Source organism: Galendromus occidentalis, unplaced genomic scaffold, assembly GCF_000255335.2.
Source record: "Galendromus occidentalis unplaced genomic scaffold, Mocc_1.1 scf7180000076319, whole genome shotgun sequence".
Taxonomy (NCBI): Eukaryota; Metazoa; Arthropoda; class Arachnida; order Mesostigmata; family Phytoseiidae; genus Galendromus; species Galendromus occidentalis.
The window spans coordinates 662,643-680,232 of NW_003804308.1; the positions used below are offsets into that span (position 1 = coordinate 662,643).

Here is a 17,590-nt window from a genome sequence, read left to right on the forward strand (position 1 = left end):
ACCGTTTTCATTCTGAACCGCAGAACGTTCGGAATCCCTGCAAAGTTGCTCGTTAGCGGGGAACAATATCTCGCAGCTGGAAATGTCCGCCAGGGTTTGCCATGGGTCGCCATGGGGAATTATTTCGGTTGTCCCAGGGAAGTATTCCCAATGCTTTTGTGATCCTCGGGGACCTCGTGTTGAGCCAATCTTGTTTCTCTCGAATTTGATCCGGATAACCTGTTCGAAAATCTCGAGGAATGCAAGTTCACATCGTCCCCCGACTCATTCCCTTATTGCCCTTATTTCGACTGTCCGCTGCCGAGAAATTCGTTCGTTTCAAGCGGATGGCGCACGTCACTGATCGGATCTCATGAATAGACACCGACTCCAGAAGGAAATTAAGTTTTTGGCCCGGGTCATGCTCCAGGACAGCTGTCAGAGGAGCGGGTTCGAGATTCATGAGATGACGTTCCTTCCCCCGTGCCGCCGCCACGCCGACACAATCCATCGTTGTGTCTGTTCTCTTGCTCGCTCTAGAATCTCGGCTCACATCGTCTCATCGGAAGTCGGAGTTGCCCCCGTCATCAGCATCTGATTGAAACAACAGAGGAATCCGAATGATCTGCAGTTTGTGTTCCGGTCGCCCTTCGTCTGATCGCCGTGGCGGTCCACATCGTCCGCGGGGGGGGGGAGCGAGATTGAGAAGGGACGAGCAACGCGAAACCTTACGCGTTCATTCTCTTTGAAGTTTCTTTTAGGTTTTTTTTTCTCGACGACGACGTCCCCTTCATCCGCTCGGTCTGTTCTCCGCTTTATTTCTATCTCTGGCGCTCCTCCTTGAACCGTTCAATTGAATCAAAGCTTATCGGGCAAAAAAAGAGCGTTGCTAGTCTTTTGTCCGGAGGCTGTATGTTGTTCCGGAGAAGCAGAGCGTTTTCTCTCTCCCTTCCTCCCCTACGACGAGCGAGGATGGACGGTATTGGAGTAGACATTCAAACGAAGACCGCGTGCTGCACTGCACAAAGGACGACCGGAACGATCGCGGAATGTCAAGGAAACGTATTTCGCCATTTTTCATTTATTCGTCCATTGTCTAATCTTGGGGGCGGTCGCGTGAAAATGGTAGAACTCTCTGCACTGGGCTCGATTAGCAGATGTCTCAACCAGCCGATGGCCGAAGATATCTCGTAGCGGGTTTGGAAAGTGAATGGGTTCCGGGCGGCCTGGTGCAGTACCGCGACCTGTTCGAAACCGGAATCGGTGACACGGATGACGCCGGATTGCGCGTTTGATGACTCGATATCGGCGGCTGTCGAAGATTGATACGGATCTCATCGCGCTCACGTTCTGTTCTGGTTCGCCTCGCATGAGCCGAGTTCTCGTGGAGGAAATTCGCTGAAAAGCGCTCAATCCGCCTCCGATGGTGAAATCCAGTATAGTTGATTTTCCTCTGCGGTTTCTCTCCGACCGATAACTATGCTTCTCCGGTGAATGATTGGATGGAACGAACTCTGAACACTCTGAAGCCAAACTCCATCGAGCTTAATAAAGCCGGTAAGATTGATTCTCCTGCCCACTTGCTCATGAGTTATTCGATAATTACATCTTCCGAGGGGGCGCCGAGAGAATACCATTGATCCGATCGCGAATCGACATTCCATGACCCCGAACGGGATTTTTCCTTCTTCGACCTGGGAAGCATCGCACAACGACCCTCAAGCGGGTTGCGCCAACCGCTGGGAGTGTGGTCGCCACGCAGTCTATATACTATACGAGCGTCTATCTCAACTCAACTAGGACACATTCCGCGCTCCGTGATAATCCGGGCATTGCGCCCTCCAAAATTCAGCAGACGCCCAGAACGAATGAACGGTCGAATCAGCCGCCGCACTGTTCGGCGATGTGAGGGAAAATAATCACGTGAGTCACCTTTATCATAGCGAATGACTCTACTGCGAGCTCCCGTATCTGAACGGCGCAGCGGCGTGGGAACAGCATGCGCGGGCTCGTTTTCAACGGCCATTTCCTCAGTTTTCTCCGCGGCCGCTCCCTCAGTGGAGCCAGCAAGCCGCCGGCTTCCATTCGTTCCATCAGGAGGCTTTGCAATCAGAGCTGACCGCCATGTCATCGTCTGTTTGTCTCTCCAACGTCCATCCCGAGACTCGCCGTCCATTCGTACACCAGTGTGATTGTGGTTCAAATGATGATGGCGACAACGACGACGGAGCTGGCGACAACGACGACGGAGCTGGCGACAACGCGGAAGGAGAAGTCTGCGAATAATACGGCCTTACACATCCATGCAGCAACAAGACGCCCAATGCACGCGAACCTTCTTTCTCTCGCTTGATGTTCATAATCAAAGGCCGCTGCCTGCACGCGTCGATAATTACGGCCGGAGAGTTTATGTGAATAAGGAGCACCGTTGCCCTGGAGTTGCCGGACTCCATGATGCACTTCTCCCTCACCGACTAGATATCGATCCAGAAATCTCAGCGGCCGACTCCAAACAGGGCCACACATGATCGTTGAGTCACGCAGACTGGAAAATAGGGAATGGGCGCAGCTCTCGATATCTGCGGACTCGATTTACGTCTTGCTTCACAGTATCATCATTCGGCCTTCGATCTGCAACGGTTTCCTGCCGGGCCCCGCGGATTCGCTCGGATGTGAATAATTGATGCATTACACCTTCGAATAGATTGCTTCTACCCTGCAGTACGCGAGGCGAAGGGAGAAAATACGACGTATGGTACTCGCTATTCATGAAGTTAATTACATCCATTTCTAAGCCGTCCTACACGGAACTACACGTACTCTCGGAACGTTTACGGCAGCCATCGGTCGAGCCTCCATCGCGCGCCCGTCGTTTCGCACTGCGCGCCGATTTCGACCTGTCTTCCTCAGCTAGCGCCGGGAAAAAGCCGGGAGTTCTCATCAAAGCATCGCGGAAGTGTTTTGCTTGAAGTTGCTCTCGTGTCAAAAACAGCACCATATCACCCTCACAATCAGCTCAGCGCAACACGTGACGAGACCTCGAAACAATGTCGGGGAAGCGCCTGCTCGAACTCTGGAGCTCTTGAAAACGCGGCGCCTCTCGAATTATCCCTCGATGTTCTCAAGCTTTATAAATCAAGCTCAAACTCTTGATAGTCAAGAATTCTGAGGATTTCCTGCACTTATCGCTGCCGTATCGGCGGACTCTGAACATAATCGCTGCGTTCATGACCTCTAGCGAACTGCATTTCATTAACCTGATTTCCTCACCGTTTTTTTCGTCCTCGCAGAAGTGAAGAATCCGTCCGTGCCCTTGGCTGCGCGCGAGACGGTGTTCTGCATCATTGCGTCTCTGAACGTCGTGAGCGGACATTTTCTTCAGAGACTCTCACTTCGGTGCAGGCTGCCAGCAGGCACAGTGTCATCCGATGAACGGAGCTCGAACGCTCCGGAGCTCGCTGTTTACGGCATCGTTGCGATCTGGGATCGGCTCCACTGGACGAATTGCGATTTCGTCTTTGGATGTCATAACTTCCGATGCTCATTCCCCATCCGGTATCTGGAGGGAAAGGTTCTCCAGAGCCTCTCTGAGAATCGACCCGCTCGCGGAGCTGGGTACATACATTTCCCCACCTGCCAAGCGCCAAGATGGAGCACGGCTTACCCAATCACTCGTCTGGAAGTCGGACAGGGGTTCGACTCTTTCGTCTTCGGTGGAACTTTCCGTGGCGGGACGACTCACTGACACGATGCTCCATTTTTTGTGTTCGAGCGAGCTGCGAGACGAGACCTCGTGACTGAATGAGGAACCCTACACGACCCATATACCTGCACCGACTTCGGGATCACATTGAACGAAGTCCGTTATTGACTATTATGAGTCGAAGCGAGACCCCGGGAGCCCAATTTCTCGAATTCTTATAAGAAAGTAGAATTTCAGACATTCTCTACGATTCGGTGCGAAACAGTGACTTGGAGTGGGACAGCAGCCCAACATAATTCTTCGCTTCCTTGTTGAGGAAGTGGTCGTTGGCGCTGAGGATGCCCTTGTTTTTCGTCACCCAGTTCTACGCTAACCGCCATTCGTACTCAGGGCTAGACGACACGACGCCGACGCCTGGCGTCTCATGAGACCTCAGCCTGCTCCCACACCAATTTGCTCCGCATACTCGAACCTGTCGAGTTCCATCATCGTGTTTTTCCGAAAGGAATTTATGAATGAAGTCTCTTACGCCGCGCCGTATGAATTCGAGATCTCTCAACAATCGCCGGAATACCCAGAGCCAGAAAGTCTCTGTCGGGAAGCGATTCAAGCACGAAATGAGCGACGAGGATGCGCTCTCGAGCTCCTTACTCGCCGGAGCGGGGCTCGGACTCCGGGGGTTCTTCCACGCGCGAAGCTATCCCCGATTCGCTCGTGACGAAGGAGCGTAATGACTTCGACCAATGCTTCTCTGATTCGACTTTCGGATTTCGCTTGCCAGTGGGATGGAAGTCGCATGAACGAATGACTTCTGAGCCCGTGGGCGGATCCGCCATCACGAGAGACAGATAGCCGACCCAGCCCAAAGCGACTGACAAGACTCCACCGCCCCCACGGTGCCGTATCTCGTCGCAGGTTACAGTATCCGCCGTTCCCTCTCCTCTTTCCCTGCCCACCTCTTCGTCGATGTTCTTCCTGTTTCCCCTGTTCGTTTTTGTCGCTGAGTCGCTTCCGTCAGGAAAGACAATTCGTTTTAACGAGCGCCTGTCCTCGGACGACGTAAACTGCTACTTCCGCCTGGCTGATGCCATCATCTGTTCAACAATCGTCACCTAATTCCGGAACTTGGTTTCTGGCTACTTTTGCTGAACGATCGACCTGGATGAAAGAGTTCAGCTTATTTTCAGATCCAACCGTGTCTGCCAAATCGCTCTCGGGACTCACCGGAATCGGTGGAAGACTCCAAGGTTGCGTAATCGTTCGGAGTAAGATCCGAGGGAGCGATAAATATTCGACCGGCGCCTAATCCGTACGGAGAGCTATCGGTCGCCTGATTGAACGGCTCTCAGTGTTTAGTTTTCTCGTATTGCCCCGACTGATGGGATCGAACGGTCAGTGTAGCTCTATGAGAGGGGATTTCTCGGTGTTCTCGGGAGCCGACGAGTTTAAGCAGACTGACTCCTTAGTAAGTTTCAGCAATTTGGCCCGGGGCGCTTCCCGGCGGATGAAGCTTCCTTCGTTAAGACCTCTTAACAGAGCCAGCTCCCCACGCACGTAATCAAGTGGTCAGTCGGCCGTGCGCACGTTCCAGATTTTACGCGATTTGCTTTTTTCTGTCCGGACACAATCTAAGTGACGCGACAGCTTCGTTGAGAACGTCACCGTCTCACGTTCGACCAGGACGGCTTGCTCCATTCACATCACTCAATTACCCAGGTGAGCTCCGCAGAGGTCGGATCTCTGCTGCTTGAAATTCTCGAAACCAGGCTTATATCTCCCACCTCAAAGAGCTTCGGTCGAAGAAAAAGGAGGTACCTCACCGGGAATATGACGGAAAATGAGTTCATCATCATTCATCATCGAACCAGCTCGATTATCCATCGACGCTGCTCAGATGACTCCGACATGGGTCCTCGTGCGAAGCTTATCGCCAGGTTGTAAAAAAATACGCCACCGTAAGCGCTTCTTTGGCTGCGCGAGTTTCGAGTCAATTCTGGCAGGAGACTACTTCGAAAGGAGCGGCTGGCCTGGAATTCATTGCTTCTATAAGATGATCGATGATCATAATTCCGACTTCTATACTAATCCGACGAAAATACCTACTGATGGAGCTCGCTGACAATCCATGGTGATAAGAACGCCTCCCATCAAGATGAGCGTCGCTCCACTTCAAAGCGAATCGGGCTTGCTCGCTACAGCATCCGATCCCTTTACGTAATCAATTTAGCGTATTATACAATTTTAATGAGTGTATCTCTTCAGTCGATTGTTACATGACCCTGATCGCCCCATGTAGCACCGGGAACATCGATATCCCCGGGCCCATTCGATCTCGAATTGAAGGCCATCAAGCGATTCATTCGAAGCGCACTATTCCTATCCGAAGTCGAACATCGAAGTTGAGGGATGCACCGACAGAGTACTCGACGTTCTCGATACGAGACGATTCATATGACGAACTATCGACCCGAAAGCGGCCCGCTTGATTTCGGCCCCCGTTGCCATTCATTTTGAACGGCGGGAGCTTCCTCCTTGTCACTCTCGACTCGGGGGGCCGTCACTCGTCGACGACGCCGTCGAAGACGCGGCAAGCGATTGTCGTCGCAATTGATTTCCGATACAAAGCCGAGGAACGCAGAAGACACTTTTTTGTAAAGCACACACACAAACACAGATTTGGCCGTGACGACAGTTCTTGATACTCGATCCGGACGGACGCGTCCCGTGCAGACCCCGGGCAGCGTCTCGATGGGCGAGTATTGAGGTTCGGGCGGACCTTTCCTCGTCGGAGTGAGTTAAGCGACACGCGCAAGGGGAAGGAGTCGCAACTCATCCACTGTCTGAGAAGTCAAGAAAGGCTCGAAGAAGAAAGACGAAAACTTCCTGAATTTGAATGTCGGAGAGCGAGCCTGCGACAAGTCGGAAACGGAATAGAGATATGAGGAGAAGATTTTAAGATATCGGAGTTTTTATCCCATTCAAGAAGGTACGGATGTAGTGATAAGACGGCGAGGACATCCCGGAGTAAAATCTTCTCTTTCGAACGCAGTTCTCTCCTCTGCGTCGGAGGTTGAAACGGTGGGGCTCTTCTTTCGATCTGGAGCCATCGCTCCGAGGAAGATGATCATGAAGCCGAGTCTATCAAACTGATATTGGTCGAGCTGAGAATCGAGAAATGGGTGACATCTCATTCTTGTTCGAGAAGGGAGGAAGGAGGAGCGGGCGGCGAAGCGGATGGGCTGATCGCGAGAGAGGGTGTCTAATGAACGGAACGTACACGAGGATGTTCTCAAATCAGCAGAAGACGGAAGCACGACGGAGCGCTGGGAAGTGAAGACGAGCTCTCCCACGGAGCACCGAGCGATCACATCGGAGCGAGCGAGCGAGCGACCACCCGCCGGAATGAGAGACACGCTCTCTCTCAGAGTTGGAGTACTCAGTGATCCGAATGATAAAAGTCCGTCATTAATGTTTAGGGCGCCAATTTAATCGGCTCTTCGGCCTGCCGTCGTATATGGGGCACCGGAGTTTCCTCGAGAACGATGAACGTCGCGTTTCTAATAAAGCTGCCCGGGAACTTCACCTCCGTGAAGTTGGAAAATCCCTCAGAACAGCATCGGCCCCTCACGGAGATGATCTCAACGTTTGCCACTAGCTCGCGGTCCCGGCTAAGCAGTTCGTCGATCGGGTTCTCGCGAGAAGAATTCAGGGGCTGCGAAGAGAAACCCGGAGAGCTCGCTGGGCGGCCCAGTTGGGGAGTCTCGAGGAAATTATGCGTGATTCCTAGGGAATTCCCGGGCCAGAGCTGAATGATCTCACCACTGAGGGAGAACTCGTCGCCCATATAGAAGGAAGTTGCATTCATCAAAGGGAGCTTAGCATCAAAATTCACTTGCCAACACTTGCAGCTATCTCCCATGGCCACTCCCTGTCTCTCTATCCCTCTATCCTTTCTCCTCAAGCCGGTTTAGTAACAAGTTTTGGTCTCATTAGAAGGTCGTTACTGTCGCGACGTTGGGCGAGCAGCGGACTTGGCCGTCATCAGGTGCTTAATGCTCGCATCACAATGGCCGTTCTGTGGAAGATGTTCTCTTTTCTTTCCGGCCTCCTCCAACGAGCCGCCAGCCACCGCGCGCACCGCCGTCCCGCTCGAGTCCGGACAGCGACTCGCTTTCGGTGCACGTGTGTTTGGTTTCACTCGGATATTCGCTCCGATCGAAACTGTGGAGACTTTGCTCCTTTCGAGGGGTCTATTCTCGCGTTCTGCAAGTTCCGTCTGCCGGCTCAGCGAGGTGGATATTCGGAAAGAGTATTCGAGTCTACAGGACAGGGCCAATCTCTAACGGAAGCCTCATACCATGGATGAAGGCTGACGGGCCCAGCTGAGTTCAACAAGGCGATTTTGAACGAGAAACAGCGGTATATGGCCTCACGGTGTGCATCCAGCTGTCTCCACGTGTTGTCATCTTATGCAAACCCTGCTTCAAAGAGAAGCTGCTCGACCAGTGCGCTTCTCGTGCCGTCGACCTTTTCCCACGGGACCGTCGCGTTTTAGCGGATTTTTTGACCACACGGGATGACCGGAGTCTTTCCGAGCACATCATCATCATCTGCATTTCATTCGAGCTCCGAGCTAATCAGGGAGCGTCGCTCAAACGACGCACTGTGAGTTCCCGACCCATTTTTTTGCATCCTAGCTCAGCGCTCCTTCCAGGGTGGTTCTGCAACCCCTAGACCGAGACTCGAGGTGATCTGGTTTCATCAAATTTCACACGTCATAATCCCGAAGGGGCATCGGAGTCACAATCAAAAACTTCGACTATGGTTTTTCCCCGTCGTCTCCGAGTGCGAAGTCCCGATCATACGCTCCGAACGTACTGATCAATGATACATGTGATTGTTGATAGATGACCGCAGATGGCTGGACAAATATGTGCACCTCATACGTATGTTTCGCAGGTTGCCGGAAACGGATGAGCCGAGGAACAGAACCTCGGGCCGAAAGTGAGCTCAGCTCTCTCTCGCCAGTGGGAGCAGCAAGAGAACTCCATTTTGAATGTGACGGGCGTCGGCTGCACTTACCTTATCAGCGAAGGCTCCTCATTGCTAAGCCAGAGAAATGGCCGAGGGCTTCTTATGACCCGGCACCGCGACGGCAACGGCCGCTGCAAGGGTGTGAGCTGAGGAAAAAATGTCTGCGAAGGAAATGAAGCAAAAAGTGTCTTTGCAATACTGTAGCAAGTCAGCTCTGGAGCAGAGGCGACCCGCGAGAGAATAAAAAAGACGAATGAATCAGAAGACGGGACTTTCTGTGTGCGTGCGGTCGAAGGAAGGAACGAGCGAACGGAAGCCGGCGTCATTGATTCGAACATTGAAACATGACAACTCCGTCAAAGGATTGCGAAACTATCCGAGCCTCCGGGGCGCTCTCACAGAGAGACTCGCCCGCATTGAATTCCATCCGAGGGCATTCGCACGCGAAAACCAATGAGAGGAAGGTGAGGATTCCCTTGAATTTCCCGCCCGGTTCGTACCGCGGAGCGACGCTGGAAGTATCGCTTGTCCTCCGAGCTCCTAATTATGAACGAGGAATGCACCGCCCTCAATATTGTGCCCAAGTCTCCGATTTATCGTGAGCATTCCATGTTCTCTCTCTCGTTCAGTCTCCTCTCTTATTAATTTCTCGGGACGTTCCTCGGTCTCCAACGGAAGCAAACTTTAAGTCTCTACATATTTGTTCGAGGACAAATAAAGCACGAAGATCACAACAGAGCCCGAACTAATTACCACGGTAAGGGGGAAGAGGGACCAGGCCGTCGTCATTTGTCATCTAGAAGCGGGTTCGTTCGTTCATTACATCGGCTCAGTCGATCACCGAGAGACTGCTATTCAGTTTCTGGTCCGTTCTTATTCGCTACCCATGTTCTGCAAGCCACAGCATGATGACACACAGGTTTACGAGAAAGTAATTCCCGCGAGGGCATCGCTGGAACTCGGCGGAAGATTCTTGTTTTGCGGAGAAGCAAGAAAGCGCCGTCGGTACCGCCTGCAGTGCTCCGCGTATTGAACGCTATCTCGCCTAGAGTAAATCATTTTCTGAGCTGTTTCGCTCTCACTCTAGATGATCTTCTAAAAACTTTGAAAATTGAGCATATCGGAAAACTAGTAGAAGACACCCGTTCGAGTACTTTGTGCCATGAACGTGCTAAAAACGCCCTAAACGATGGAAGGAAAGCGTTGATTTTTAGTAGGGAGCTTTTTTCTTCCAGGGGGTGCGACTCCGAACATCACGACGAAGCGGTGACCCGCTGGCTGGGCGACCGACCGACCGAGCGATTGATCGACCGACCGAGCGATTGGCCTGTGCTCCAGGAGGAGGCGATGCCGGAGGTCGCTCGTTCCAGATTCATCGAGCGCAGGAGCAGGCCGACGACATATTACAAGGTACATACCATTCCAGCTCAGAGTATAAGGATCGTTACCGCTCGCTAAAAGAATCTCACGCGCTGGCACCCACACTCTCTGGGACCAGATTCCTTGGAGTTCGATAAGCGTTTCGCTATGAGTGCGAAAAACAAATAATATGAATCGGTTCTTCTCCAGATCTTCCACTAATTCTCGTACATTTGCTTCACCGTTGTTAACCCTTTGCTATCTCATTGTTTACTCTATGCTGAAGCCTTATGTACCGTTATCTCTAATTACCTTCCTCTAGAGGGCACTGATCCCTTTCTTCCCCACGACGTCGTCGCTTTCTTCCGAGTGAAAAAACACTGTTCGAGCCACATCGACCGACGCACATATCAGTTCGACGTGCGGACCCGAATGGCCCTTCAAAACTACCGTGTTTTGTCAGAAGGGAAACCTTGCAGGAAACCTTGCCGGGAAACCTGACGAAAACCGATGGACACCTCACGACGGCAAGAAACTACGCTGGAGATTCACACGTTCCGATAAGCTCCGGGGTTCCCAGAGCAGATGAGTCAAGGAAATACACGCGAGCCGCCGCCGCTCAAGGCTGTAAGGGTGGGCGCCGCCGGTTTCGGATCCCGGGAACAGAAAACGGGGACTCGACGAAGAACCCTCCTCGAGAATGATTCGCGACATCAAGAGACTACTACGGCAAAGGGAGAAAGAAACCAATAATATCAGCTGAGAATACTCGCCTCTGAAGTGGAAGTTCCATTTGAAATGAGAAATGTGAACTTGATAACTCAGAAGAACCTGAAGACAGCAGAACTACAGCTGTCTCATGCGGTTCACTTGAGTCTGTCCCATGAGAAAAGCGCGTGCGGGTGGTGGATCGAAGTCCCCGTGTTAAATCCCTGCGGCACCGGAATTCCGACGGCAGCTCACCCAAAACAGAGTCTGTGCGCTCCGGCAGAGTTTTCAGCCTGGACTCATGCATCCCGTCGCGTCGGCTCAAGTGAACTTGAAAGCGTCACCTATTCGATCGCCCGGTCGCTCGAAAGGAAGTCGGAATAATTGTTGCCCTTCCGCGTGGATTGCTCAGCCCTGATCGGCAGCGGGAAAGTTTAGAGGACTGACTTGCTAGAAGGGTCTGCTCTGAATCATGTCTCAGTAAACTACAGTTTTCCCCTCTGATTTTAAGTCTGTCCAATTTGGTAGCGGACGTCTGCGAGGCGTCTGCATCTTTCCAGCACGCGGCGAAATCCACGGCCGTAGAATCGCGGAGACCTACAGATGATTTGGTCTGCTCTCCGGAGATGAAACTCCGAGGGAGTCGAACGACGGGGAAAAGCCCTGTCGAGAAGGAACGCTCTCAATGACGATTGATATGGAGCGCGCGCTCATGAATGAATTGACGCACAGACAATCCGATATCCCGATCATGCGGGAGCCTTTTTGAACTTTCGGAATCGCTCCAGAAACTATTGAGATGGTACGTATATTCCGCTCTGTCCTAGGCGAACAACGATTCAGACTCGCACAGGATCGAATGGTCTGGCTTTTCCGGCCGAGACATCGGGAACGACCTTCGCCGTCGCGGGACAGACGACCAAGGAGACGATTCATCACGACAAGAACGACTCGCTGGTCAATTGGGAACAACAACGAGATGAGAGGAACGGACGTCGGCGGCGTCCTCCTATATCCCCTCGTTGTCCGCGGCTGAATGTATTCATCATAATGACAGCGCACGGAGCACAAAGGTCGTTCGGATAATAAGGACGCAAACGAGTTTTTAATTTTGTTTCAGCGAGCGCGACGCAGATAACTTTCCCATATTCAGCCCGCTTGAGCTCTTTCTCTCCCTTTTCTGAAGAATCTTTTCCCTTAAGAAGCTCTTCATGGATTCTCCGCGCTGTTGAGTTTAACGAGTTCGAGAGGCATCTGACTTTTCGGGGATCGCTCCCGGGAAGGATCGTGGTCTCGATAGGCTCCCGCGTGGCGGATTCCTCCCGCTTTTCCGAGTTGAGGGAAAAATTTAGCGCCCTTCGATCTCTATCTGAATGCACGGTCGAGAAATGGGCCTCTCTAGAAATACCTAATCGCATCTTCATCAATCATCACGGAAAGCTCGGCAAGAATATCGCCCGCTAGAGCTCATGCTCACACCCCGACCCACACATATTGACGAAACGGAACGAGTCTAGCCGACTTTCATGAAGAACATCCTTTCCAAGTTTCTCTCCTGTTCTGGGACAGGAGCCGTGTTCTCTTCGGTGCTCGCCGACGACAATTCCTGTGGGAGATTCCCACCGCGGAGAACGAATCAGAGTCGGGTCCAAACAGGCAAGCCGTAGGACCAGCCGAGAAGTTATGTCACCGAGGGGGTTTCAGAGTCTCTTTATTGAGTCGACTCCTCGAGATTGGGTTTCGTCCTCCGTGTTCTTACCTTTCTTTTTCTTCTCTCTTCCTGACTTGGCTTCGGATTAGATCCGGCGACTCCACGGAGGGGCTAAACACAATCTGAGTCGAGGTATAAAGCTATACCTTCCACTTTTTAACACATCCCTCGTCGGCCCTGAGCAAATCGAGATCGGGTAAGAGAAGCCTTAGATCGACTTCGGAAGCTTTGCCGGATTCCGAGCCTTTGAAATAAATCACTTCTAGCCGGAGCAACTTCATTCCTCTCGATCGCGAATGTGTCGCACAGAAAGTATCGGAGTTCCAGAGTTGATCGATAGGTTCGAGAGAACACACAGCGCTCTACATTGCATTCCGGTGCGTCAAGGGAAGTTCAAGCTCGGGGTCGGAGCGAATCTCTCGGTCGAAATTCCGAAACCCGTCGGGTTTGTCATTGAAATTCAAAGCAATTGGTCGGTCAGCTCTCGAAAAGCGCAGCTGCCCCTTCACACAGCGCAATGAGTCGGACAGTCGGAGGGGCGGTCGGATCAAACGGAGCGGAGCTGGCGGTCTGAATTATAACCGACGTTCCGCGGAGGAGCGGTCCGCTCGCCTCACTCGTTTCGTTTCTCCTTCGCCCGCAGTCGTGTTCCTTCTCGTCGTTCGGCTCTCGGAAAGATAATCAGATAATCGGAAGCAGTCCACTGGTTCCGCCAGTTCCCCACTGTGACTCCGAGGTGCGAGACTCCAATTTGGCGGCAACGAATACCGACCAGAGCTCCAAATAGAAGCACTCGCGCCGTCCGAGCTCTCACCTCGTGCCGACTTAATACAGGGTCCTAATGACATCACCGAGAGCCCCTCGGACATAAACTATCACGCTTTCCGACCGAGTAGAAAGGAGGGCTTCAAGTGCGTTCAAGTCCGCCCGCTCGAGTAATGTTCAGTGAACGTCGGAGAGAAGGTCATCCTGGAGTTGTGGTCAGGGGCTCTCTGTACTCCTACCGAGCCGAATAATTGATTCGAACTCGATTCCGTTTTCGAAGTGTTCATCAACGTGCGATTTTCCATTTACGACCGATCCCATCAGGGAGTCGAGAAACTCGATGGTCGGCGAGGCGCTTCTGTCGGCTTGAGGATGTAGCTGTAAGGTCAGCTGTACCGGAATGAAACGGAATCTCGTGCGTGTTAGCAATATCTGAGTGACCGGTATGAATCAGCGGAATCTGGTCGCCGACGTCAAGTTCGTAATTGCTGCTTCAAGTACCCTCGAAGTTTCGAGAGCTCCTTGTGTTTCTAGCGGTGGAGTCAGAGGAGGAAATTTTCCTCAAGTCTGTCCTCCAATCTCCTTGCTGGAAGCACCGTTTTAATTTTGTACACTCGACCACAGACTCCAAGTGGATATTTCTCTCGTGATATTTTCGACCCATTCCCCGTTCCTCGGAGATTCTCAGAGGAGACGTATCCGTGAGAGTTGGACGGGTTTACTGATTTTCGATCGCGAGATATATCTCCCGAAGGTGGTCGCCGGCCGATCGAGTTGTGCTCAGCATACGGAGGTCTCAATAAGACTGAGAACTATCACTCGGTCCCAGCTGACCCCAGCCTCAACCCGACCCCCTTCCTGGCCGCAAAATCTTTCGAGATATACCCAACATCTCGTAGGTAACAGAAACACCTCCGGAATTACAGGCTCAACATTTCTGTTTCAATCGCCGATCGTCCATTACTCGACGGTTCCGTCACCGACTGAAGGAATATTATGTTCGCGCTCATAGACTCCGGACGAACTTCCACCGGGACATTCTCCGCGAAATACTACGGCTGCTGAGCGAGGGAATGCTCCCTCAGTTCGGGTGGATAAGGGACGAGGACGAGCGAGCAGACGAGAATCCAGGCGAGAACAGCGGGAGGTTGCGTCTTGATCGTCAAGACATTGGCCGGTTGCTGCACACGCTCGCTTCAGCTGCTGACAAAGCACAGTCTTGTTCCGTGGTGAGAAAAGCCTTTCCTGTGAGCGGGGCACTGGTGGCGGTGGTCGTCGTAGTAGTAGTGATCGCTCGGTTGGTTGTTGCGAACGGAAGGAAGACATTCCTCATGGAGTTCTCGCTCCTACATTATCTCTCATTCATTCGGGGCCCTCCAGCGAGGGATTCCGTTTGAAGACCCTCTTTAAGCTAAACGCGCGTTTCCTTCTTGACAGCGATGACGTGGTCATTGCCGGTCCGAGAGTTCGCTTGCTTTCGCCGGTTATCGGTACGCCACATGGACCCATTTCCTATGCTGAACCGGGAAGAGTGTTCCCGCTGGAAAGATGCCTCAGCTTTTTTCGGTTGCATGCTCTCGATTGTTTGCTCATGCTCGGAATCTCACGCCAGCGCCGGTCGCCGGGACTCCGAGCCGAGCGACCGGTGTAGGATTCCAGAGTCACAGAGCCCGGTGACAGCTCACCCCATTCCCTAGGACGTTGAGCGCTGTCAAGATTCACGTCAGGGTTATCGTTTCGAGATCCTCGGGCAGGTCTCTTCGTAGGAACTGTCGAAGAATTATTTCATTCAGATATGTGAGACAGGACCCGGGCCATCGATTCAGTGATGAGTTCACGAAGAGAGTAGATGCGTAGCAACATGCGCAAAATCTTAATGGTGTGTGCTCATGTCTCATCGCTGAATTTTCGAGAGGGAAAAAATATCCGTTAGGGAAACTCCTTCCGATTTGAATGAGGCAATAACCCGCGCATTTCGACCTCAGGTTCCCTTTCTTGGGATCGACCCGAGATGTATCCTGAGAAGGAGGGAGTTCCTGCCGATCGAGAATATTCGGAGACTTACGACCCGCACTACCGTCGCGTCGTATGAGCCCGAGCCCTGGGAGCCCAAAGCGTAGCGAGAGACGAGGCCGCCGAAATGGAAAAAGAGTTCTTGAAGCGTTGATTCCTCTAGGAGGTCCCAGCCATCACTGATCATCTTCTCTTTTTTAAGGCAGCTCTTTTCTCCCTCTCGAGCTTTCAGCAGGATCCATTCGCCCCACCCGACTGCAATCCGACAGCCGATTGTTCAGCTTCGTGAGCAGCGTCATCGTTTCTCGAGAGGAGCGATGCTTTTTAGGACCATTTAAAAAATTAGAAAAAAAGCGATGAGAGGAGGGTTCCTTAGAGCGGAAGCTTTGATATCGGTCAAGCGAAAGCTAGAAGGGTTCAGACACTTCCCCTCCGAACACGGTGACTGCTCGACGTGATTCGTTTCTCACATTCGATCGACGAGAACGATCCGGAAACTAGTTCTGCCTCAAGAGATCCACTATCCGGTTTATTCACGGCTGTCGATTCAAGTGATCAAATGAAATTCGACGTTGGGTCTCCTCGTCTCCGTATACGTAGGAAAATAACTTGCCACCGCCGGCTCCTCGAGGGATCCTTCCCTCGATCGGTCGGCCATCCCCTTATTCGCTCTCGAAAAGTACAGATGGGAATCACCGGTAGAACATTGAATGGGGAAGCATAGATACGGGAATGATTCCGTGGTCTCCGGGTCCTAAGGGCTTTGCGTGACTCCCGATGCCCCGACGGAATGGAGTATGCTTCCTCCTGCGCGTAAAAGAGCAGAAGGATCAACGATGATGGAGTGTCGGCATAGAGAAGACTCCGTAACCGAGTTGAGCTTCTGCTACCGTCGGTCGTCACCACCGCTACTGTTGCGGCGGATCCTTCCGTTGCCCTCGCAGACAGGCTTTGTCTATGCTGGAATGACGACAAGACGGCGGCGAGTCTTGACATGCATAGACATAGAATAAGAGTGTTGAAGGGTATAAAACGCTAGCACGTCAGCTCAAGCAGCCCGTGATGAAACACACGCGGAAAAACCCCTCGAAGATACTTTGTATATAGCACGCTATCGTAGGCCGCGGCCTCCCGTCCAGGAACACTCGACGGGAGCGTTGAGTACCCGCGATCGAAGCCTGCCGAATCTCGACCCTGTGGTCGGACGCGGATCCAGGGCATGGAGGTGTGTCATAAAAATCCCTTCAGAGGATTCTTACTCCGAATCCATCTTCTCACACACGTGCCTTGATTTCTTCTCCGCGAGAAGAGACCTCAGGCATATTGACCGTGACAATCCATTATAAAGGGAAGAAAATGGACTTCAGATAGATATCAAACTGACTCAATAGAGTGGTGGTCCATCTCTGTCGAGCAAGGCAGATAATTGGAGTGTTCATTCTCTTCCCCGTGTTCTTCCAGCCGATTAGATATCTGCGCAGCCGTCGGTCGAGCAGACAATACGCGGCGGCTTTGGGAAATTCTATCCTTATCTAATTAGAGTCAGCCTGGCTCAGATTCTGAGGGTTTTGGATCATGCTTTGTGCGCGTTCAATGTTGCGACGACCAACTCGAGACTTGAGTCAGATCGCTTTCAATAGCGAGAAGAAAAGTGAATTTTGACGGGTTAACTTTTTCCAATTTTGGAGGAATCACAATTTTACGTTCCGTTGGCCGCGGTCCTGGAATCGGCCAAGCGTTTTCGCTATCGGCGTCGGCTGCTCCGCAGACACTCAATTGCTGGGGGACTGGATCGAGAGGACAGACGGATCCTAGCCCAGGAGGACGATCTCGATTGCGACTCGCCGAGAGAAGGAGAAAACCGAACAACTGGACGCTGGAGTTCTTCGAGGGTTTTCTCAAAATCGTCTCCAGGTCTTCCTCCCACCAGAATTCGTACGTTCCCGGAACGGTAGTGCGCGACTCGCGACTCGAAGCGGCACATGTTCCTGTTTTTCTCCTGTTGACGCCACGCCGCTGCCGTCACCAGCCGTCGATTGCTCCTTGTGGAGGACGTTTTTCCCCCCGTTCTTTGAATCTGCTCCGGAGACCGTGAAAAGTCCCTCTAATGAGTTTTCGATAATCGTCCTTGCCCTTTTCTCCTTCTGTCAATAAAGGAATTCTGTTGAGGCATTCGTCGGAGTCATCCATTGACGCGCTCTGAAGCTCCTCTCGGAGCACCCCTAGGAATTCCTGATCCTTCCCCCCCCCAAACGTGATGCCCTCCAAGACTGCGGCGGGACTCGTTGTCGGACAAACCGCTGCTCTTCTCAGCCGAG

General features: G+C 52.3%; 1 protein-coding gene across 1 annotated transcript in view; it reads left to right on the forward strand.

The window, feature by feature from the left end:
- The window catches only part of LOC100903344 (putative neural-cadherin 2), a 57,343-nt gene that overhangs the window by 678 nt on the left and 39,075 nt on the right, over positions 1 to 17,590 (forward strand).